This window comes from Schistocerca gregaria, unplaced genomic scaffold, assembly GCF_023897955.1.
Source record: "Schistocerca gregaria isolate iqSchGreg1 unplaced genomic scaffold, iqSchGreg1.2 ptg000378l, whole genome shotgun sequence".
NCBI lineage: Eukaryota > Metazoa > Arthropoda > Insecta > Orthoptera > Acrididae > Schistocerca > Schistocerca gregaria.
In genome coordinates, this window is record NW_026061824.1 from 5263202 (window position 1) to 5289587 (window position 26386).

Genomic DNA, 26386 nt, shown 5'->3' on the forward strand with positions numbered 1-26386 from the left:
AGGTCCTAGCTCATGTTAAGGCACTAAAGAAGGGTAAAAAGTCAATAATCGATAAATAAATCTTGGATTGTACTGCTTCTAACTGGCTATTACATCAACTTAGAAGCATCTTCTGTGTTCTACTATTTTGCTTTTAGTGTCTCCGCATACCGCAGCACGTGACATAGCTTTGCAGACGATATATGTAACCGTTTCAGAGAGAAGAGCGGCCAATGTAACGATATGGCTTTAAGTCGATTCGATAATAAATGAAGAAAACGGACGGATTTCTCAGTTTTTTACTACATATGAACACTTTTCACATTCTCCCGTTCAACGCAGCTGCTAGTCCTCCTCTGGTGCAAAATCTTAAGGTCCTAGCTCTTGTCCAAGGCACTAAAGAAGGGTAAAAAGTCAATAATCGATAATTAAATCTTGGATTGTACTGCTTCTATCTGGCTATTACATCAAGTTAGAAGCTTCTTCTGTGTTCTACTATGGTGCGGTTAGTTTCTCCGCATACCGCAGCACGCGACGTAGCTTTGCAGACGATAAATGTAACCCTTTCAGAGAGAAGAGCGGCCAATGTAACGATCTAGCTTTAAGTCGATTCGATAATAAATGAAGAAAACGGACGGATTTCTCAGGTTTTTACTACATTTGAACACTTTTCACATTCTCCCGTTCAACCCAGCTGCTAGTCCTCCTCTGGTGCAAAATCTTAAGGTCCTACCTCATGTCCAAGGCACTAAAGAAAGGTAAAAAGTCAATAATCGATAAATAAATCTTGGATTGTACTGCTTCTAACTGCCTATTACATCAAGTTAGAAGCTTCTTCTGTATTCTACTATGGTGCGGTTAGTTTCTCCGCATACCGCAGAACGCGACATAGCTTTGCAGACGATAAATGTAACCGTCTCAGGGAGAAGAGCGGCCAATGTAACGATCTGGCTTTAAGTCGATTCGATAATAAATGAAGAAAACGGACGGATTTCTCAGTTTTTTACTGCATATAAAAACTTTTCAAATTCTCCCGTTCAACGCAGCTGCTAGTCCTCCTCTGGTGCAAAATCGTAAGGTCCTAGCTCATGTCCAAGGCACTAAAGAAGGGTAAAAAGACAATAATCGATAAATAAATCTTGGATTGTACTGCTTCTAACTGGCTATAACATCAACTTAGAAGCATCTTCTGTGTTCTACTATTTTGCTTTTAGTGTCTCTGCATTCCGCAGCACGCGACATAGCTTTGCAGACGATAAATGTAACCGTTTCAGAGAGAGAAGAGCGGCCAATGTAACGATATGGCTTTAAGACGATTCGATAATAAATAAAGAAAACGGACGGATTTCTCAGTTTTTTACTACATATGAACACTTTTCACATTCTCCCGTTCAACGCAGCTGCTAGTCCTCCTCTGGTGCAACATCTTAAGGTCCTAGCTCATGTCTAAGGCACTAAAGAAGGGTAAAAAGTCAATAATCGATAAATAAATCTTGGATTGTACTGCTACTAACTGGCTATAACATCAACTTAGAAGCATCCTCTGTGTTCTACTATTTTGCTTTTAGTGTCTCTGAAGACCGCAGCACGCGACATAGCTTTGTAGACGATAAATGTAACCGTTTCAGAGAGAAGAGCGGCCAATGTAACGATATGGCTTTAAGTCGATTCGATAATAAATGAAGAAAACGGACGGATTTCTCAGTTTTTTACTACATATGAACACTTTTCACATTCTCCAGTTCAACGCAGCTGCTAGTCCTCCTCTGGTGCTACATCTTAAGGTCCTAGCCCATGTCCAAGGCACTAAAGAAGGGTAAAAAGTCAATAATCGATAAATAAATCTTGGATTGTACTGCTACTAACTGGCTATTACATCAAGTTAGAAGCTTCTTCTGTGCTCTACTATGGTGCGGTTAGTTTCTTCGCATACCGCAGCACGCGACATAGCTTTGCAGACGATAAATGTAACCGTATCAGAGAGAAGAGCGGCCAATGTAACGATCTGGCTTTAAGTCGATTCGATAATAAATGAAGAAAACGGACGGATTTCTCAGTTTTTTACTACATATGAAAACTTTTCACATTCTCACTTTCAACGCAGCTGCTAGTCCTCCTCTGGTGCAAAATCTTAAGGTCCTAGCTCATGTCCAAGGCACTAAAGAAGGGTAAAAATTCAATGATCGATAAATAAATCTTGGATTGTACTGCTTCTAACTGGCTATAACATCAACTTAGAAGCATCTTCTGTGTTCTACTATTTTGCTTTCAGTGTCTCTGCATTCCGCAGCACGCGACATAGGTTTGCAGATGATAAATGTAACCGTTTCAGAGAGAAGAGCGGCCAATGTAACGATATGGCTTTAAGTCGATTCGATAATAAATGAAGAAAACGGACGGATTTCTCAGGTTTTTACTACATATGAACACTTTTCACATTCTCCCGTTCAACGCAGCTGCTAGTCCTCCTCTGGTGCAACATCTTAAGGTCCTAGCTCATGTCCAAGACACTAAAGAAGGGTAAAAATTCAATAATCGATAAATAAATCTTGGATTGTACTGCTCCTAACTGGCTATTACATCAAGTTAGAAGCTTCTTCTGTGTTCTACTATGGTGCGGTTAGTTTCTCCGCATACCGCAGCATGTGACATAGCTTTGCAGACGATAAATGTAACCGTGTCAGAGAGAAGAGCGGCCAATGTAACGATATGGCTTTAAGTCGATTCGATAATAAATGAAGAAAACGGGCGGTTTTCTCAGTTTTTTACTACATATGAACACTTTTCACATTCTCCCGTTCAACGCAGCTGCTAGTCCTCCTCTGGTGCAAAATCTTAAGGTCCTAGCTCATGTCCAAGGCACTAAAGAAGGCTAAAAAGTCAATAATCGATAAATAAATCTTGGATTGTACTGCTTCTAACTGGCTATAACATCAACTTAGAAGCATCTTCTGTGTTCTACTATTTTGCTTTTAGTGTCTCTGCATTCCGCAGCACGCGACATAGCTTTGCAGACGATAAATGTAACCGTTTCAGAGAGAAGAGCGGCCAATGTAACGATCTGTCTTTAAGTTGATTCGATAATAAATGAAGAAAACGGACGGATTTCTCAGGTTTTTACTACATATGAACACTTTTCACATTCTCCCGTTCAACGCAGCTGCTAGTCCTCCTCTGGTGCAAAATCTTAAGGTCCTACCTCATGTCCAAGGCACTAAAGAAGGGTAAAAAGTCAATAATCGATAAATAAATCTTGGATTGTACTGCTTCTAACTGGCTATTACATCAAGTTAGAAGCTTCTTCTGTGTTCCACTATGGTGCGGTTAGTTTCTCCGCATACCGCAGCACGCGACATAGCTTTGCAGACGATAAATGTAACCGTTTCAGAGAGAAGAGCGGCCAATGTAACGATATGGCTTTAAGTCAATTCGATAATAAATGAAGAAAACGGACGGATTTCTCAGTTTTTTACTACATATGAACACTTTTCACATTCTCCCGTTCAACGCAGCTGCTAGTCCTCCTCTGGTGCAAAATCTTAAGGTCCTAGCTCATGTCCAAGGCACTAAAGAAGGGTAAAAAGTCAATAATCGATAAATAAATCTTGGATTGTACTGCTTCTAACTGGCTATAACATCAACTTAGAAGCATCTTCTGTGTTCTACTATTTTGCTTTTAGTGTCTCAGCATACCGCAGCACGCGACATAGCTTTGCAGACGATAAATGTAACCGTTTCAGAGAGAAGAGCGGCCAATGTAGCGATATGGCTTTAAGTCGATTCGATAATAAATGAAGAAAACGGACGGATTTCTCAGTTTTTTACTACATATGAACACTTTTCACATTCTCCCGTTCAACGCAGCTGCTAGTCCTCCTCTAGTGCAAAATCTTAAGGTCCTAGCTCATGTCCAAGGCACTAAAAAAGGGTAAAAAGTCAATAATCGATAAATAAATCTTGGATTGTACTGCTTCTAACTGGCTATAACATCAACTTAGAAGCATCTTCTGTGTTCTACTATTTTGCTTTTAGTGTCTCTGCATACCGCAGCACGCGACATATCTTTGCAGACGATAAATGAAACCGTCTCAGAGAGAAGAGCGGCGAATGTAACGATCTGGCTTTAAGTCATTTCATAATAAATGAAGAAAACGGACGGATTTCTCAGTTTTTTACTACATATGAAAACTTTTCACATTCTCCCGTTCAACGCAGCTGCTAGTCCTCCTCTGGTGCAACATCTTAAGGTCCTAGCTCATGTCCAAGGCACTAAAGAAGGGTAAAAAGTCAATAATGGATAAATAAATCTTGGATTGTACTGCTTCTAACTGGCTATAACATCAACTTAGAAGCATCTTATGTGTTCTACTATTTTGCTTTTAGTGTCTCTGCATTCCGCAGCACGCGACATAGCTTTGGAGACGTAAATGTAACCGTTTCAGAGAGAAGAGCGGCCAATATAACGATATGGCTTTAAGTCGATTCGATAATAAATGAAGAAAACGGACGGATTTCTCAGTTTTTTACTACATATGAACACTTTTCACATTCTCCCGTTCAACGCAGCTGCTAGTCCTCCTCTGGTTCAAAATCTTAACGTCTTACCTCATGTCCAAGGCACTAAAGAAGGGTAAAAAGTCAATAATCGATAAATAAATCTTGGATTGTACTGCTTCTAACTGGCTATAACATCAACTTAGAAGCATCTTATGTGTTCTACTATTTTGCTTTTAGTGTCTCTGCATTCCGCAGCACGCGACATAGCTTTGGAGACGTAAATGTAACCGTTTCAGAGAGAAGAGCGGCCAATATAACGATATGGCTTTAAGTCGATTCGATAATAAATGAAGAAAACGGACGGATTTCTCAGTTTTTTACTACATATGAACACTTTTCACATTCTCCCGTTCAACGCAGCTGCTAGTCCTCCTCTGGTTCAAAATCTTAACGTCTTACCTCATGTCCAAGGCACTAAAGAAGGGTAAAAAGTCAATAATCGATAAATAAATCTTGGATTGTACTGCTTCTAACTGGCTATAACATCAACTTAGAAGCATCTTCTGTGTTCTACTATTTTGCTTTTAGTGTCTCTGCATACCGCAGCACGCGACATAGCTTTGCAGACGATAAATGTAACCGTCTCAGAGAGAAGAGCGGCCAATGTAACGATCTGGCTTTAAGTCGATTCGATAATAAATGAAGAAAATGGACGGATTTCTCATGTTTTTACTACATATGAACACTTTTCACATTCTCCCGTTCAACGCAGCTGCTAGTCATCCTCTGGTGCAAAATCTTAAGGTCCTACCTCATGTCCAAGGCACTAAAGAAGGGTAAAAAGTCAATAATCGATAAATAAATCTTGGATTGTACTGCTTCTAACTCGCTATTACATCAACATAGAAGCTTCTTCTGTGTTCTACTATGGTGCGGTTAGTTTCTCCGCATACCGCAGCACGCGACATAGCTTTGCAGACGATAAATGTAACCGTTTCAGAGAGAAGAGCAGCCAATGTAACGATCTGGCTTTAAGTCGATTCGATAATAAATGAAGAAAACGGACGGATTTCTCAGTTTTTTACTACATATGAAAACTTTTCACATTCTCCCTTTCAACGCAGCTGCTAGTCCTCCTCTGGTGCAAAATCTTAAGGTCCTAGCTCATGTCCAAGGCACTAAAGAAGGGTAAAAAGTCAATAATCGATAAATAAATCTTGGATTGTACTGCTTCTAACTGGCTATAACATCAACTTAGAAGCATCTTCTGTGTTCTACTATTTTGCTTTCAGTGTCTCTGCATTCCGCAGCACGCGACATAGGTTTGCAGATGATAAATGTAACCGTTTCAGAGAGAAGAGCGGCCAATGTAACGATATGGCTTTAAGTCGATTCGATAATAAATGAAGAAAACGGACGGATTTCTCAGGTTTTTACTACATATGAACACTTTTCACATTCTCCCGTTCAACGCAGCTGCTAGTCCTCCTGCGGTGCAACATCTTAAGGTCCTAGCTCATGTCCAAGACACTAAAGAAGGGTAAAAATTCAATAATCGATAAATAAATCTTGGATTGTACTGCTTCTAACTGGCTATTACATCAAGTTAGAAGCTTCTTCTGTGTTCTACTATGGTGCGGTTAGTTTCTCCGCATACCGCAGCACGCGACATAGCTTTGCAGACGATAAATGTAACCGTTTCAGAGAGAAGAGCGGCCAATGTAACGATATGGCTTTAAGTCGATTCGATAATAAATGAAGAAAACGGGCGGTTTTCTCAGTTTTTTACTACATATGAACACTTTTCACATTCTCCCGTTCAACGCAGCTGCTAGTCCTCCTCTGGTGCAAAATCTTAAGGTCCTAGCTCATGTCCAAGGCACTAAAGAAGGGTAAAAAGTCAATAATCGATAAATAAATCTTGGATTGTACTGCTTCTAACTGGCTATAACATCAACTTAGAAGCATCTTCTGTGTTCTACTATTTTGCTTTTAGTGTCTCTGCATTCCGCAGCACGCGACATAGCTTTGCAGACGATAAATGTAACCGTTTCAGAGAGAAGAGCGGCCAATGTAAAGATCTGTCTTTAAGTTGTTTCGATAATAAATGAAGAAAACGGACGGATTTCTCAGGTTTTTACTACATATGAACACTTTTCACATTCTCCCGTTCAACGCAGCTGCTAGTCCTCCTCTGGTGCAAAATCTTAAGGTCCTACCTCATGTCCAAGGCACTAAAGAAGGGTAAAAAGTCAATAATCGATAAATAAATCTTGGATTGTACTGCTTCTAACTGGCTATTACATCAAGTTAGAAGCTTCTTCTGTGTTCCACTATGGTGCGGTTAGTTTCTCCGCATACCGCAGCACGCGACATAGCTTTGCAGACGATAAATGTAACCGTTTCAGAGAGAAGAGCGGCCAATGTAACGATATGGCTTTAAGTCAATTCGATAATAAATGAAGAAAACGGACGGATTTCTCAGTTTTTTACTACATATGAACACTTTTCACATTCTCCCGTTCAACACAGCTGCTAGTCCTCCTCTGGTGCAAAATCTTAAGGTCCTAGCTCATGTCCAAGGCACTAAAGAAGGGTAAAAAGTCAATAATCGATAAATAAATCTTGGATTGTACTGCTTCTAACTGGCTATAACATCAACTTAGAAGCATCTTCTGTGTTCTACTATTTTGCTTTTAGTGTCTCTGCATACCGCAGCACGCGACATAGCTTTGCAGACGATAAATGTAACCGTTTCAGAGAGAAGAGCGGCCAATGTAGCGATATGGCTTTAAGTCGATTCGATAATAAATGAAGAAAACGGACGGATTTCTCAGTTTTTTACTACATATGAAAACTTATCACATTCTCCCGTTCAACGCAGCTGCTAGTCCTCTTCTGGTGCAAAATCTTAAGGTCCTAGCTCATGTCCAAGGCACTAAAGAAGGGTAAAAAGTCAATAATCGATAAATAAATCTTGGATTGTACAGCTTCTAACTGGCTATAACATCAACTTAGAAGCATCTTCTGTGTTCTACTATTTTGCTTTTAGTGTCTCTGCATTCCGCAGCACGCGACATAGCTTTGCAGACTATAAATGTAACCGTTTCAGAGAGAGAAGAGCGGCCAATGTAACGATATGGCTTTAAGTCGATTCGATAATAAATGAAGAAAACGGACGGATTTCTCAGTTTTTTACTACATATGAACACTTTTCACATTCTCCCGTTCAACGCAGCTGCTAGTCCTCCTCTGGTGCAACATCTTAAGGTCCTAGCTCATGTCCAAGGCACTAAAGAAGGGTAAAAAGTCAATAATCGATAAATAAATCTTGGATTGTACTGCTTCTAACTGGCTATAACATCAACTTAGAAGCATCTTATGTGTTCTACTATTTTGCTTTTAGTGTCTCTGCATTCCGCAGCACGCGACATAGCTTTGGAGACGTAAATGTAACCGTTTCAGAGAGAAGAGCGGCCAATATAACGATATGGCTTTAAGTCGATTCGATAATAAATGAAGAAAACGGACGGATTTCTCAGTTTTTTACTACATATGAACACTTTTCACATTCTCCCGTTCAACGCAGCTGCTAGTCCTCCTCTGGTTCAAAATCTTAACGTCTTACCTCATGTCCAAGGCACTAAAGAAGGGTAAAAAGTCAATAATCGATAAATAAATCTTGGATTGTACTGCTTCTAACTGGCTATAACATCAACTTAGAAGCATCTTCTGTGTTCTACTATTTTGCTTTTAGTGTCTCTGCATACCGCAGCACGCGACATAGCTTTGCAGACGATAAATGTAACCGTCTCAGAGAGAAGAGCGGCCAATGTAACGATCTGGCTTTAAGTCGATTCGATAATAAATGAAGAAAATGGACGGATTTCTCATGTTTTTACTACATATGAACACTTTTCACATTCTCCCGTTCAACGCAGCTGCTAGTCATCCTCTGGTGCAAAATCTTAAGGTCCTACCTCATGTCCAAGGCACTAAAGAAGGGTAAAAAGTCAATAATCGATAAATAAATCTTGGATTGTACTGCTTCTAACTCGCTATTACATCAAGTTAGAAGCTTCTTCTGTGTTCTACTATGGTGCGGTTAGTTTCTCCGCATACCGCAGCACGCGACATAGCTTTGCAGACGATAAATGTAACCGTTTCAGAGAGAAGAGCAGCCAATGTAACGATATGGCTTTAAGTCGATTCGATAATAAATGAAGAAAACGGACGGATTTCTCAGGTTTTTACTACATATGAACACTTTTCACATTCTCCCGTTCAACGCAGCTGCTAGTCCTCCTCTGGTGCAAAATCTTAAGGTCCTAGCTCATGTCCAAGGCACTAAAGAAGGGTAAAAAGTCAATAATCGATAAATAAATCTTGGATTGTACTGCTTCTAACTGGCTATAACATCAACTTAGAGCATCTTCTGTGTTCTACTATTTTGCTTTTAGTGTCTCTGCATACCGCAGCACGCGACATAGCTTTGCAGACGATAAATGTAACGGTTTCAGAGAGAAGAGCGGCCAATGTAACGATATGGCTTTAAGTCAATTCGATAATAAATGAAGAAAACGGACGGATTTCTCAGTTATTTACTAAATATGAACACTTTTCACATTCTCCCGTTCAACGCAGCTGCTAGTCCTCCTCTGGTGCAAAATCTTAAGGTCCTAGCTCAGGTCCAAGGCACTAAAGAAGGGTAAAAAGTCAATAATCGATAAATAAATCTTGGATTGTACTGCTTCTAACTGGCTATAACATCAACTTAGAAGCATCTTCTGTGTTCTACTATTTTGCTTTTAGTGTCTCTGCATACCGCAGCACGCGACATAGCTTTGCAGACGATAAATGTAACCGTTTCAGAGAAAAGAGCGGCCAATGTAACGATATGGCTTTAAGTCGATTCGATAATAAATGAAGAAAACGGACGGATTTCTCAGTTTTTTACTACATATGAAAACTTTTCACATTCTCCCGTTCAACGCAGCTGCTAGTCCTCCTTTGGTGCAAAATCTTAAGTTCCTAGCTCATGTCCAAGGCACTAAAGAAGGGTAAAAAGTCAATAATCGATAAATAAATCTTGGATTGTACTGCTTCTAACTGGCTATAACATCAACTTAGAAGCATCTTCTGTGTTCTACTATTTTGCTTTTAGTGTCTCTGCATTCCGCAGCACGCGACATAGCTTTGGAGACGTAAATGTAACCGTTTCAGAGAGAAGAGCGGCCAATGTAACGATATGGCTTTAAGTCGATTCGATAATAAATGAAGAAAACGGACGGATTTCTCAGTTTTTTACTACATATGAACACTTTTCACATTCTCCCGTTCAACGCAGCTGCTAGTCCTCCTCATGTGCAAAATCTTAAGGTCCTAGCTCATGTCCAAGGCACTAAAGAAGGGTAAAAAGTCAATAATCGATAAATAAATCTTGGATTGTACTGCTTCTAACTGGCTATAACATCAACTTAGAAGCATCTTCTGTGTTCTACTATTTTGCTTTTAGTGTCTCTGCATACCGCAGCACGCGACATAGCTTTGCAGACGATAAATGTAACCGTCTCAGAGAGAAGAGCGGCCAATGTAACGATCTGGCTTTAAGTCGATTCAATAATAAATGAAGAAAATGGACGGATTTCTCATGTTTTTACTACATATGAACACTTTTCACATTCTCCCGTTCAACGCAGCTGCTAGTCATCCTCTGGTGCAAAATCTTAAGGTCCTACCTCATGTCCAAGGCACTAAAGAAGGGTAAAAAGTCAATAATCGATAAATAAATCTTGGATTGTACTGCTTCTAACTCGCTATTACATCAAGTTAGAAGCTTCTTCTGTATTCTACTATGGTGCGGTTAGTTTCTCCGCATACCGCAGCACGCGACATAGCTTTGCAGACGATAAATGTAACCGTTTCAGAGAGAAGAGCGGCCAATGTAACGATCTGGCTTTAAGTCGATTCGATAATAAATGAAGAATATGGACGGATTTCTCAGGTTTTTACTACATATGAATATTTTTCACATTCTCCCGTTCAACGCAGCTGCTAGTCCTCCTCTGGTGCAAAATCTTAAGGTCCTACCTCATGTCCAAGGCACTAAAGAAGGGTAAAAAGTCAATAATCGATAAATAAATCTTGGATTGTACTGCTTCTAACTGGCTATAACATCAACTTAGAAGCATCTTCTGTGTTCTACTATTTTGCTTTTAGTGTCTCTGCATTCCGCAGCACGCGACATAGCTTTGCAGACGATAAATGTAACCGTTTCAGAGAGAAGAGCGGCCAATGTAACGATATGGCTTTAAGTCGATTCGATAATAAATGAAGAAAACGGACGGATTTCTCAGTTTTTTACTACATATGAACACTTTTCACATTCTCCCGTTCAACGCAGCTGCTAGTCCTCCTCTGGTGCAAAATCTTAAGGTCCTAGCTCATGTCCAAGGCACTAAAGAAGGGTAAAAAGTCAATAATCGATAAATAAATCTTGGATTGTACTGCTTCTAACTGGCTATAACATCAACTTAGAAGCATCTTCTGTGTTCTACTATTTTGCTTTTAGTGTCTCTGCATACCGCAGCACGCGACATAGCTTTGCAGACGATAAATGTAACCGTCTCAGAGAGAAGAGCGGCCAATGTAACGATCTGGCTTTAAGTCGATTCAATAATAAATGAAGATAATGGACGGATTTCTCATGTTTTTACTACATATGAACACTTTTCACATTCTCCCGTTCAACGCAGCTGCTAGTCATCCTCTGGTGCAAAATCTTAAGGTCCTACCTCATGTCCAAGGCACTAATGAAGGGTAAAAAGTCAATAATCGATAAATAAATCTTGGATTGTACTGCTTCTAACTCGCTATTACATCAAGTTAGAAGCTTCTTCTGTGTTCTACTATGGTGCGGTTAGTTTCTCCGCATAGCGCAGCACGCGACATAGCTTTGCAGACGATAAATGTAACCGTTTCAGAGAGAAGAGCGGCCAATGTAACGATCTGGCTTTAAGTCGATTCGATAATAAATGAAGAATATGGACGGATTTCTCAGGTTTTTACTACATATGAATATTTTTCACATTCTCCCGTTCAACGCAGCTGCTAGTCCTCCTCTGGTGCAAAATCTTAAGGTCCTACCTCATGTCCAAGGCACTAAAGAAGGGTAAAAAGTCAATAATCGATAAATAAATCTTGGATTGTACTGCTTCTAACTGGCTATAACATCAACTTAGAAGCATCTTCTGTGTTCTACTATTTTGCTTTTAGTGTCTCTGCATTCCGCAGCACGCGACATAGCTTTGGAGACGTAAATGTAACCGTTTCAGAGAGAAGAGCGGCCAATGTAACGATATGGCTTTAAGTCGATTCGATAATAAATGAAGAAAACGGACGGATTTCTCAGTTTTTTACTACATATGGACACTTTTCACATTCTCCCGTTCAACGCAGCTGCTAGTCCTCCTCTGGTGCAAAATCTTAAGGTCCTAGCTCATGTCCAAGGCACTAAAGAAGGGTAAAAAGTCAATAATCGATAAATAAATCTTGGATTGTACTGCTTCTAACTGGCTATAACATCAACTTAGAAGCATCTTCTGTGTTCTACTATTTTGCTTTTAGTGTCTCTGCATACCGCAGCACGCGACATAGCTTTGCAGACGATAAATGTAACCGTCTCAGAGAGAAGAGCGGCCAATGTAACGATCTGGCTTTAAGTCGATTCAATAATAAATGAAGAAAATGGACGGATTTCTCATGTTTTTACTACATATGAACACTTTTCACATTCTCCCGTTCAACGCAGCTGCTAGTCATCCTCTGGTGCAAAATCTTAAGGTCCTACCTCATGTCCAAGGCACTAAAGAAGGGTAAAAAGTCAATAATCGATAAATAAATCTTGGATTGTACTGCTTCTAACTCGCTATTACATCAAGTTAGAAGCTTCTTCTGTGTTCTACTATGGTGCGGTTAGTTTCTCCGCATACCGCAGCACGCGACATAGCTTTGCAGACGATAAATGTAACCGTTTCAGAGAGAAGAGCGGCCAATGTAACGATCTGGCTTTAAGTCGATTCGATTATAAATGAAGAATCTGGACGGATTTCTCAGGTTTTTACTACATATGAATATTTTTCACATTCTCCCGTTCAACGCAGCTGCTAGTCCTCCTCTGGTGCAAAATCTTAAGGTCCTACCCCATGTCCAAGGCACTAAAGAAGGGTAAAAAGTCAATAATCGATAAATAAATCTTGGATTGTACTGCTTCTAACTGGCTATTAAATCAAGTTAGAAGCTTCTTCTGTGTTCTACTATGGTGCGGTTAGTTTCTCCGCATACCGCAGCACGCGACATAGCTTTGCAGACGATAAATGTAACCGTTTCAGAGAGAAGAGCGGCCAATGTAACGATCTGGCTTTAAGTCGATTCGGTAATAAATGAAGAAAATGGACGGATTTCTCAGGTTTTTACTACATATGAACACTTTTCACAATCTCCCGTTCAACGCAGCTGCTAGTCCTCCTCTGGTGCAACATCTTAAGGTCCTAGCTCATGTCCAAGGCACTAAAGAAGGCTAAAAAGTCAATAATCGATAAATAAATCTTGGATTGTACTGCTTCTAACTGGCTATTACATCAAGTTAGAAGCTTCTTCTGTGTTCTACTATGGTGCAGTTAGTTTCTCCGCATACCGCAGCACGCGACTTAGCTTTGCAGACGATAAATGTAACCGTTTCAAAGAGAAGAGCGGCCAATGTAACGATATGGCTTTAAGTCGATTCGATAATAAATGAAGAAAACGGACGGATTTCTCAGTTTTTTACTACATATGAACACTTTTCACATTCTCCCGTTCAACGCAGCTGCTAGTCCTCCTCTGGTGCAAAATCTTAAGGTCCTAACTCATGTCCAAGGCACTAAAGAAGGCTAAAAAGTCAATAATCGATAAATAAATCTTGGATTGTACTGCTTCTAACTGGCTATAACATCAACTTAGAAGCATCTTCTGTGTTCTACTATTTTGCTTTTAGTGTCTCTGCATTCCGCAGCACGCGACATAGCTTTGGAGACGTAAATGTAACCGTTTCAGAGAGAAGAGCGGCCAATGTAACGATATGGCTTTAAGTCGATTCGATAATAAATGAAGAAAACGGACGGATTTCTCAGTTTTTTACTACATATGAACACTTTTCACATTCTCCCGTTCAACGCAGCTGCTAGTCCTCCTCTGGTGCAAAATCTTAAGGTCCTAGCTCATGTCCAAGGCACTAAAGAAGGGTAAAAAGTCAATAATCGATAAATAAATCTTGGATTGTACTGCTTCTAACTGGCTATAACATCAACTTAGAAGCATCTTCTGTGTTCTACTATTTTGCTTTTAGTGTCTCTGCATACCGCAGCACGCGACATAGCTTTGCAGACGATAAATGTAACCGTCTCAGAGAGAAGAGCGGCCAATGTAACGATCTGGCTTTAAGTCGATTCAGTAATAAATGAAGAAAATGGACGGATTTCTCATGTTTTTACTACATATGAACACTTTTCACATTCTCCCGTTCAACGCAGCTGCTAGTCATCCTCTGGTGCAAAATCTTAAGGTCCTACCTCATGTCCAAGGCACTAAAGAAGGGTAAAAAGTCAATAATCGATAAATAAATCTTGGATTGTACTGCTTCTAACTCGCTATTACATCAAGTTAGAAGCTTCTTCTGTGTTCTACTATGGTGCGGTTAGTTTCTCCGCATACCGCAGCACGCGACATAGCTTTGCAGACGATAAATGTAACCGTTTCAGAGAGAAGAGCGGCCAATGTAACGATCTGGCTTTAAGTCGATTCGATAATAAAAGAAGAATATGGACGGATTTCTCAGGTTTTTACTACATATGAATATTTTTCACATTCTCCCGTTCAACGCAGCTGCTAGTCCTGCTCTGGTGCAAAATCTTAAGGTCCTACCTCATGTCCAAGGCACTAAAGAAGGGTAAAAAGTCAATAATCGATAAATAAATCTTGGATTGTACTGCTTCTAACTGGCTATTAAATCAAGTTAGAAGCTTCTTCTGTGTTCTACTATGGTGCGGTTAGTTTCTCCGCATACCGCAGCACGCGACATAGCTTTGCAGACGATAAATGTAACCGTTTCAGAGAGAAGAGCGGCCAATGTAACGATCTGGCTTTAAGTCGATTCGGTAATAAATGAAGAAAATGGACGGATTTCTCAGGTTTTTACTACATATGAATATTTTTCACATTCTCCCGTTCAACGCAGCTGCTAGTCCTCCTGTGGTGCAAAATCTTAAGGTCCTAGCTCATGTCCAAGGCACTAAAGAAGGGTAAAAAGTCAATAATCGATAAATAAATCTTGGATTGTACTGCTTCTAACTGGCTATAACATCAACTTAGAAGCATCTTCTGTGTTCTACTATTTTGCTTTTAGTGTCTCTGCATTCCGCAGCACGCGACATAGCTTTGGAGACGTAAATGTAACCGTTTCAGAGAGAAGAGCGGCCAATGTAACGATATGGCTTTAAGTCGATTCGATAATAAATGAAGAAAACGGACGGATTTCTCAGTTTTTTACTACATATGAACACTTTTCACATTCTCCCGTTCAACGCAGCTGCTAGTCCTCCTCTGGTGCAAAATCTTAAGGTCCTAGCTCATGTCCAAGGCACTAAAGAAGGGTAAAAAGTCAATAATCGATAAATAAATCTTGGATTGTACTGCTTCTAACTGGCTACAACATCAACTTAGAAGCATCTTCTGTGTTCTACTATTTTGCTTTTAGTGTCTCTGCATACCGCAGCACGCGACATAGCTTTGCAGACGATAAATGTAACCGTCTCAGAGAGAAGAGCGGCCAATGTAACGATCTGGCTTTAAGTCGATTCAATAATAAATGAAGAAAATGGACGGATTTCTCATGTTTTTACTACATATGAACACTTTTCACATTCTCCCGTTCAACGCAGCTGCTAGTCATCCTCTGGTGCAAAATCTTAAGGTCCTACCTCATGTCCAAGGCACTAAAGAAGGGTAAAAAGTCAATAATCGATAAATAAATCTTGGATTGTACTGCTTCTAACTCGCTATTACATCAAGTTAGAAGCTTCTTCTGTGTTCTACTATGGTGCGGTTAGTTTCTCCGCATACCGCAGCACGCGACTTAGCTTTGCAGACGATAAATGTAACCGTTTCAGAGAGAAGAGCGGCCAATGTAACGATCTGGCTTTAAGTCGATTCGATAATAAATGAAGAATATGGACGGATTTCTCAGGTTTTTACTACATATGAATATTTTTCACATTCTCCCGTTCAACGCAGCTGCTAGTCCTCCTCTGGTGCAAAATCTTAAGGTCCTACCTCATGTCCAAGGCACTAAAGAAGGGTAAAAAGTCAATAATCGATAAATAAATCTTGGATTGTACTGCTTCTAACTGGCTATTAAATCAAGTTAGAAGCTTCTTCTGTGTTCTACTATGGTGCGGTTAGTTTCTCCGCATACCGCAGCACGCGACATAGCTTTGCAGACGATAAATGTAACCGTTTCAGAGAGAAGAGCGGCCAATGTAACGATCTGGCTTTAAGTCGATTCGGTAATAAATGAAGAAAATGGACGGATTTCTCAGGTTTTTACTACATATGAATATTTTTCACATTCTCCCGTTCAACGCAGCTGCTAGTCCTCCTGTGGTGCAAAATCTTAAGGTCCTAGCTCATGTCCAAGGCACTAAAGAAGGGTAAAAAGTCAATAATCGATAAATAAATCTTGGATTGTACTGCTTCTAACTGGCTATAACATCAACTTAGAAGCATCTTCTGTGTTCTACTATTTTGCTTTTAGTGTCTCTGCATTCCGCAGCACGCGACATAGCTTTGGAGACGTAAATGTAACCGTTTCAGAGAGAAGAGCGGCCAATGTAACGATATGGCTTTAAGTCGATTCGATAATAAATGAAGAAAACGGACGGATTTCTCAGTTTTTTACTACATATGAACACTTTTCACATTCTCCCGTTCAACGCAGCTGCTAGTCCTCCTCTGGTGCAAAATCTTAAGGTCCTAGCTCATGTCCAAGGCACTAAAGAAGGGTAAAAAGTCAATAATCGATAAATAAATCTTGGATTGTACTGCTTCTAACTGGCTACAACATCAACTTAGAAGCATCTTCTGTGTTCTACTATTTTGCTTTTAGTGTCTCTGCATACCGCAGCACGCGACATAGCTTTGCAGACGATAAATGTAACCGTCTCAGAGAGAAGAGCGGCCAATGTAACGATCTGGCTTTAAGTCGATTCAATAATAAATGAAGAAAATGGACGGATTTCTCATGTTTTTACTACATATGAACACTTTTCACATTCTCCCGTTCAACGCAGCTGCTAGTCATCCTGTGGGTGCAAAATCTTAAGGTCCTACCTCATGTCCAAGGCACTAAAGAAGGGTAAAAAGTCAATAATCGATAAATAAATCTTGGATTGTACTGCTTCTAACTCGCTATTACATCAAGTTAGAAGCTTCTTCTGTGTTCTACTATGGTGCGGTTAGTTTCTCCGCATACCGCAGCACGCGACTTAGCTTTGCAGACGATAAATGTAACCGTTTCAGAGAGAAGAGCGGCCAATGTAACGATCTGGCTTTAAGTCGATTCGATAATAAATGAAGAATATGGACGGATTTCTCAGGTTTTTACTACATATGAATATTTTTCACATTCTCCCGTTCAACGCAGCTGCTAGTCCTCCTCTGGTGCAAAATCTTAAGGTCCTACCTCATGTCCAAGGCACTAAAGAAGGGTAAAAAGTCAATAATCGATAAATAAATCTTGGATTGTACTGCTTCTAACTGGCTATTAAATCAAGTTAGAAGCTTCTTCTGTGTTCTACTATGGTGCGGTTAGTTTCTCCGCATACCGCAGCACGCGACATAGCTTTGCAGACGATAAATGTAACCGTTTCAGAGAGAAGAGCGGCCAATGTAACGATCTGGCTTTAAGTCGATTCGATAATAAATGAAGAAAATGGACGGATTTCTCAGGTTTTTACTACATATGAATATTTTTCACATTCTCCCGTTCAACGCAGCTGCTAGTCCTCCTCTGGTGCAAAATCTTAAGGTCCTAGCTCATGTCCAAGGCACTAAAGAAGGCTAAAAAGTCAATAATCGATAAATAAATCTTGGATTGTACTGCTTCTAACTGGCTATAACATCTACTTAGAAGCATCTTCTGTGTTCTACTATTTTGCTTTTAGTGTCTCTGCATACCGCAGCACGCGACATAGCTTTGCAGACGATAAATGTAACCGTCTCAGAGAGAAGAGCGGCCAATGTAACGATCTGGCTTTAAGTCGATTCGATAATAAATGAATAAAATGGACGGATTTCTCATGTTTTTACTACATATGAACACTTTTCACATTTTCCCGTTCAACGCAGCTGCTAGACATCCTCTGGTGCAAAATCTTAAGGTCCTACCTCATGTCCAAGGCACTAAAGAAGGGTAAAAAGTCAATAATCGATAAATAAATCTTGGATTGTACTGCTTCTAACTGGCTATAACATCAACTTAGAAGCATCTTCTGTGTTCTACTATTTTGCTTTTAGTGTCTCTGCATACCGCAGCACGCGACATAGCTTTGCAGACGATAAATGTAACCGTCTCAGAGAGAAGAGCGGCCAATGTAACGATCTGGCTTTAAGTCGATTCAGTAATAAATGAAGAAAATGGACGGATTTCTCATGTTTTTACTACATATGAACACTTTTCACATTCTCCCGTTCAACGCAGCTGCTAGTCATCCTCTGGTGCAAAATCTTAAGGTCCTAGCTCATGTCCAAGGCACTAAAGAAGGGTAAAAAGTCAATAATCGATAAATAAATCTTGGATTGTACTGCTTCTAACTCGCTATTACATCAAGTTAGAAGCTTCTTCTGTGTTCTACTATGGTGCGGTTAGTTTCTCCGCATACCGCAGCACGCGACATAGCTTTGCAGACGATAAATGTAACCGTTTCAGAGAGAAGAGCGGCCAATGTAACGATCTGGCTTTAAGTCGATTCGATAATAAAAGAAGAATATGGACGGATTTCTCAGGTTTTTACTACATATGAATATTTTTCACATTCTCCCGTTCAACGCAGCTGCTAGTCCTCCTCTGGTGCAAAATCGTAAGGTCCTAGCTCATGTCCAAGGCACTAAAGAAGGGTAAAAAGTCAATAATCGATAAATAAATCTTGGATTGTACTGCTTCTAACTGGCTATAACATCAACTTAGAAGCATCTTCTGTGTTCTACTATTTTGCTTTTAGTGTCTCTGCATACCGCAGCACGCGACATAGCTTTGCAGACGATAAATGTAACCGTTTCAGAGAGAAGAGCGGCCAATGTAACGACCTGGCTTTAAGTCGATTCGATAATAAATGAAGAAAATGGACGGATTTTTCAGTTTTTTACTACATATGAACACTTTTCACATTCTCCCGTTCAACGCAGCTGCTAGTCCTCCTCTGGTGCAAAATCTTAACGTCTTACCTCATGTCCAAGGCACTAAAGAAGGGTAAAAAGTCAATAATCGATAAATAAATCTTGGATTGTACTGCTTCTAACTGGCTATAACATCAACTTAGAAGCATCTTCTGTGTTCTACTATTTTGCTTTTAGTGTCTCTGCATACCGCAGCACGCGACATAGCTTTGCAGACGATAAATGTAACCGTCTCAGAGAGAAGAGCGGCCAATGTAACGATCTGGCTTTAAGTCGATTCGATAATAAAAGAAGAAAATGGACGCATTTCTCATGTTTTTACTACATATGAACACTTTTCACAAACTCCCGTTCAACGCAGCTGCTAGTCATCCTCTGGTGCAAAATCTTAAGGTCCTACCTCATGTCCAAGGCTCTAAAGAAGGGTAAAAAATCAATAATCGATAAATAAATCTTGGATTGTACTGCTTCTAACTCGCTAATACATCAAGTTAGAAGCTTCTTCTGTGTTCTACTATGGTGCGGTTAGTTTCTCCGCATACCGCAGCACGCGACATAGCTTTGCAGACGATAAATGTAACCGTTTCAGAGAGAAGAGCGGCCAATGTAACGATCTGGCTTTAAGTCGATTCGATAATATATGAAGAAAATGGACGGATTTCTCAGGTTTTTACTACATATGAATATTTTTCACATTCTCCCGTTCAACGCAGCTGCTAGTCCTCCTCTGGTGCAAAATCTTAAGGTCCTAGCTCATGTCCAAGGCACTAAAGAAGGGTAAAAAGTCAATAATCGATAAATAAATCTTGAATTGTACTGCTTCTAACTGGCTATTAAATCAAGTTAGAAGCTTCTTCTGTGTTCTACTATGGTGCGGTTAGTTTCTCCGCATACCGCAGCACGCGACATAGCTTTGCAGACGATAAATGTAACCGTTTCAGAGAGAAGAGCGGCCAATGTAACGATCTGGCTTTAAGTCGATTCGATAATAAATGAAGAAAATGGACGGATTTCTCAGGTTTTTACTACATATGAATATTTTTCACATTCTCCCGTTCTACGCAGCTGCTAGTCCTCCTCTGGTGCAAAATCTTAAGGTCCTAGCTCATGTCCAAGGCACTAAAGAAGGGTAAAAAGTCAATAATCGATAAATAAATCTTGGATTGTACTGCTTCTAACTGGCTATAACATCAACTTAGAAGCATCTTCTGTGTTCTACTATTTTGCTTTTAGTGTCTCTGCATACCGCAGCACGCGACATAGCTTTGCAGACGATAAATGTAACCGTCTCAGAGAGAAGAGCGGCCAATGTAACGATCTGGCTTTAAGTCGATTCGATAATAAATGAAGAAAATGCACGGATTTCTCATGTTTTTACTACATATGAACACTTTTCACATTTTCCCGTTCAACGCAGCTGCTAGTCATCCTCTGGTGCAAAATCTTAAGGTCCTACCTCATGTCCAAGGCACTAAAGAAGGGTAAAAAGTCAATAATCGATAAATAAATCTTGGATTGTACTGCTTCTAACTGGCTATTAAATCAAGTTAGAAGCTTCTTCTGTGTTCTACTATGGTGCGGTTAGTTTCTCCGCATACCGCAGCACGCGACATAGCTTTGCAGACGATAAATGTAACCGTTTCAGAGAGAAGAGCGGCCAATGTAACGATCTGGCTTTAAGTCGATTCGGTAATAAATGAAGAAAATGGACGGATTTCTCAGGTTTTTACTACATATGAATATTTTTCACATTCTCCCGTTCAACGCAGCTGCTAGTCCTCCTGTGGTGCAAAATCTTAAGGTCCTAGCTCATGTCCAAGGCACTAAAGAAGGGTAAAAAGTCAATAATCGATAAATAAATCTTGAATTGTACTGCTTCTAACTGGCTATAACATCAACTTAGAAGCATCTTCTGTGTTCTACTATTTTGCTTTTAGTGTCTCTGCATTCCGCAGCACGCGACATAGCTTTGGAGACGTAAATGTAACCGTTTCAGAGAGAAGAGCGGCCAATGTAACGATATGGCTTTAAGTCGATTCGATAATAAATGAAGAAAACGGACGGATTTCTCAGTTTTTTACTACATATGAACACTTTTCACATTCTCCCGTTCAACGCAGCTGCTAGTCCTCCTCTGGTGCAAAATCTTAAGGTCCTAGCTCATGTCCAAGGCACTAAAGAAGGGTAAAAAGTCAATAATCGATAAATAAATCTTGGATTGTACTGCTTCTAACTGGCTACAACATCAACTTAGAAGCATCTTCTGTGTTCTACTATTTTGCTTTTAGTGTCTCTGCATACCGCAGCACGCGACATAGCTTTGCAGACGATAAATGTAACCGTCTCAGAGAGAAGGGCGGCCAATGTAACGATCTGGCTTTAAGTCGATTCAATAATAAATGAAGAAAATGGACGGATTTCTCATGTTTTTACTACATATGAACACTTTTCACATTCTCCCGTTCAACGCAGCTGCTAGTCATCCTCTGGTGCAAAATCTTAAGGTCCTACCTCATGTCCAAGGCACTAAAGAAGGGTAAAAAGTCAATAATCGATAAATAAATCTTGGATTGTACTGCTTCTAACTCGCTATTACATCAAGTTAGAAGCTTCTTCTGTGTTCTACTATGGTGCGGTTAGTTTCTCCGCATACCGCAGCACGCGACTTAGCTTTGCAGACGATAAATGTAACCGTTTCAGAGAGAAGAGCGGCCAATGTAACGATCTGGCTTTAAGTCGATTCGATAATAAATGAAGAATATGGACGGATTTCTCAGGTTTTTACTACATATGAATATTTTTCACATTCTCCCGTTCAACGCAGCTGCTAGTCCTCCTCTGGTGCAAAATCTTAAGGTCCTACCTCATGTCCAAGGCACTAAAGAAGGGTAAAAAGTCAATAATCGATAAATAAATCTTGGATTGTACTGCTTCTAACTGGCTATTAAATCAAGTTAGAAGCTTCTTCTGTGTTCTACTATGGTGCGGTTAGTTTCTCCGCATACCGCAGCACGCGACATAGCTTTGCAGACGATAAATGTAACCGTTTCAGAGAGAAGAGCGGCCAATGTAACGATCTGGCTTTAAGTCGATTCGGTAATAAATGAAGAAAATGGACGGATTTCTCAGGTTTTTACTACATATGAATATTTTTCACATTCTCCCGTTCAACGCAGCTGCTAGTCCTCCTGTGGTGCAAAATCTTAAGGTCCTAGCTCATGTCCAAGGCACTAAAGAAGGGTAAAAAGTCAATAATCGATAAATAAATCTTGGATTGTACTGCTTCTAACTGGCTATAACATCAACTTAGAAGCATCTTCTGTGTTCTACTATTTTGCATTCTAGTGTCTCTGCATTCCGCAGCACGCGACATAGCTTTGGAGACGTAAATGTAACCGTTTCAGAGAGAAGAGCGGCCAATGTAACGATATGGCTTTAAGTCGATTCGATAATAAATGAAGAAAACGGACGGATTTCTCAGTTTTTTACTACATATGAACACTTTTCACATTCTCCCGTTCAACGCAGCTGCTAGTCCTCCTCTGGTGCAAAATCTTAAGGTCCTAGCTCATGTCCAAGGCACTAAAGAAGGGTAAAAAGTCAATAATCGATAAATAAATCTTGGATTGTACTGCTTCTAACTGGCTACAACATCAACTTAGAAGCATCTTCTGTGTTCTACTATTTTGCTTTTAGTGTCTCTGCATACCGCAGCACGCGACATAGCTTTGCAGACGATAAATGTAACCGTCTCAGAGAGAAGAGCGGCCAATGTAACGATCTGGCTTTAAGTCGATTCAATAATAAATGAAGAAAATGGACGGATTTCTCATGTTTTTACTACATATGAACACTTTTCACATTCTCCCGTTCAACGCAGCTGCTAGTCATCCTCTGGTGCAAAATCTTAAGGTCCTACCTCATGTCCAAGGCACTAAAGAAGGGTAAAAAGTCAATAATCGATAAATAAATCTTGGATTGTACTGCTTCTAACTCGCTATTACATCAAGTTAGAAGCTTCTTCTGTGTTCTACTATGGTGCGGTTAGTTTCTCCGCATACCGCAGCACGCGACTTAGCTTTGCAGACGATAAATGTAACCGTTTCAGAGAGAAGAGCGGCCAATGTAACGATCTGGCTTTAAGTCGATTCGATAATAAATGAAGAATATGGACGGATTTCTCAGGTTTTTACTACATATGAATATTTTTCACATTCTCCCGTTCAACGCAGCTGCTAGTCCTCCTCTGGTGCAAAATCTTAAGGTCCTACCTCATGTCCAAGGCACTAAAGAAGGGTAAAAAGTCAATAATCGATAAATAAATCTTGGATTGTACTGCTTCTAACTGGCTATTAAATCAAGTTAGAAGCTTCTTCTGTGTTCTACTATGGTGCGGTTAGTTTCTCCGCATACCGCAGCACGCGACATAGCTTTGCAGACGATAAATGTAACCGTTTCAGAGAGAAGAGCGGCCAATGTAACGATCTGGCTTTAAGTCGATTCGATAATAAATGAAGAAAATGGACGGATTTCTCAGGTTTTTACTACATATGAATATTTTTCACATTCTCCCGTTCAACGCAGCTGCTAGTCCTCCTCTGGTGCAAAATCTTAAGGTCCTAGCTCATGTCCAAGGCACTAAAGAAGGCTAAAAAGTCAATAATCGATAAATAAATCTTGGATTGTACTGCTTCTAACTGGCTATAACATCTACTTAGAAGCATCTTCTGTGTTCTACTATTTTGCTTTTAGTGTCTCTGCATACCGCAGCACGCGACATAGCTTTGCAGACGATAAATGTAACCGTCTCAGAGAGAAGAGCGGCCAATGTAACGATCTGGCTTTAAGTCGATTCGATAATAAATGAATAAAATGGACGGATTTCTCATGTTTTTACTACATATGAACACTTTTCACATTTTCCCGTTCAACGCAGCTGCTAGACATCCTCTGGTGCAAAATCTTAAGGTCCTACCTCATGTCCAAGGCACTAAAGAAGGGTAAAAAGTCAATAATCGATAAATAAATCTTGGATTGTACTGCTTCTAACTGGCTATAACATCAACTTAGAAGCATCTTCTGTGTTCTACTATTTTGCTTTTAGTGTCTCTGCATACCGCAGCACGCGACATAGCTTTGCAGACGATAAATGTAACCGTCTCAGAGAGAAGAGCGGCCAATGTAACGATCTGGCTTTAAGTCGATTCAGTAATAAATGAAGAAAATGGACGGATTTCTCATGTTTTTACTACATATGAACACTTTTCACATTCTCCCGTTCAACGCAGCTGCTAGTCATCCTCTGGTGCAAAATCTTAAGGTCCTAGCTCATGTCCAAGGCACTAAAGAAGGGTAAAAAGTCAATAATCGATAAATAAATCTTGGATTGTACTGCTTCTAACTCGCTATTACATCAAGTTAGAAGCTTCTTCTGTGTTCTACTATGGTGCGGTTAGTTTCTCCGCATACCGCAGCACGCGACATAGCTTTGCAGACGATAAATGTAACCGTTTCAGAGAGAAGAGCGGCCAATGTAACGATCTGGCTTTAAGTCGATTCAGTAATAAATGAAGAATATGGACGGATTTCTCAGGTTTTTACTACATATGAATATTTTTCACATTCTCCCGTTCAACGCAGCTGCTAGTCCTCCTCTGGTGCAAAATCGTAAGGTCCTAGCTCATGTCCAAGGCACTAAAGAAGGGTAAAAAGTCAATAATCGATAAATAAATCTTGGATTGTACTGCTTCTAACTGGCTATAACATCAACTTAGAAGCATCTTCTGTGTTCTACTATTTTGCTTTTAGTGTCTCTGCATACCGCAGCACGCGACATAGCTTTGCAGACGATAAATGTAACCGTTTCAGAGAGAAGAGCGGCCAATGTAACGACCTGGCTTTAAGTCGATTCGATAATAAATGAAGAAAATGGACGGATTTTTCAGTTTTTTACTACATATGAACACTTTTCACATTCTCCCGTTCAACGCAGCTGCTAGTCCTCCTCTGGTGCAAAATCTTAACGTCTTACCTCATGTCCAAGGCACTAAAGAAGGGTAAAAAGTCAATAATCGATAAATAAATCTTGGATTGTACTGCTTCTAACTGGCTATAACATCAACTTAGAAGCATCTTCTGTGTTCTACTATTTTGCTTTTAGTGTCTCTGCATACCGCAGCACGCGACATAGCTTTGCAGACGATAAATGTAACCGTCTCAGAGAGAAGAGCGGCCAATGTAACGATCTGGCTTTAAGTCGATTCGATAATAAAAGAAGAAAATGGACGCATTTCTCATGTTTTTACTACATATGAACACTTTTCACAAACTCCCGTTCAACGCAGCTGCTAGTCATCCTCTGGTGCAAAATCTTAAGGTCCTACCTCATGTCCAAGGCTCTAAAGAAGGGTAAAAAATCAATAATCGATAAATAAATCTTGGATTGTACTGCTTCTAACTCGCTAATACATCAAGTTAGAAGCTTCTTCTGTGTTCTACTATGGTGCGGTTAGTTTCTCCGCATACCGCAGCACGCGACATAGCTTTGCAGACGATAAATGTAACCGTTTCAGAGAGAAGAGCGGCCAATGTAACGATCTGGCTTTAAGTCGATTCGATAATATATGAAGAAAATGGACGGATTTCTCAGGTTTTTACTACATATGAATATTTTTCACATTCTCCCGTTCAACGCAGCTGCTAGTCCTCCTCTGGTGCAAAATCTTAAGGTCCTACCTCATGTCCAAGGCACTAAAGAAGGGTAAAAAGTCAATAATCGATAAATTAATCTTGGATTGTACTGCATCTAACTGGCTATTAAATCAAGTTAGAAGCTTCTTCTGTGTTCTACTATGGTGCGGTTAGTTTCTCCGCATACCGCAGCACGCGACATAGCTTTGCAGACGATAAATGTAACCGTTTCAGAGAGAAGAGCGGCCAATGTAACGATCTGGCTTTAAGTCGATTCGATAATAAATGAAGAAAATGGACGGATTTCTCAGGTTTTTACTACATATGAATATTTTTCACATTCTCCCGTTCAACGCAGCTGCTAGTCCTCCTCTGGTGCAAAATCTTAAGGTCCTAGCTCATGTCCAAGGCACTAAAGAAGGGTAAAAAGTCAATAATCGATAAATAAATCTTGGATTGTACTGCTTCTAACTGGCTATAACATCAACTTAGAAGCATCTTCTGTGTTCTACTATTTTGCTTTTAGTGTCTCTGCATACCGCAGCACGCGACATAGCTTTGCAGACGATAAATGTAACCGTCTCAGAGAGAAGAGCGGCCAATGTAACGATCTGGCTTTAAGTCGATTCGATAATAAATGAAGAAAATGCACGGATTTCTCATGTTTTTACTACATATTAACACTTTTCACATTTTCCCGTTCAACGCAGCTGCTAGTCATCCTCTGGTGCAA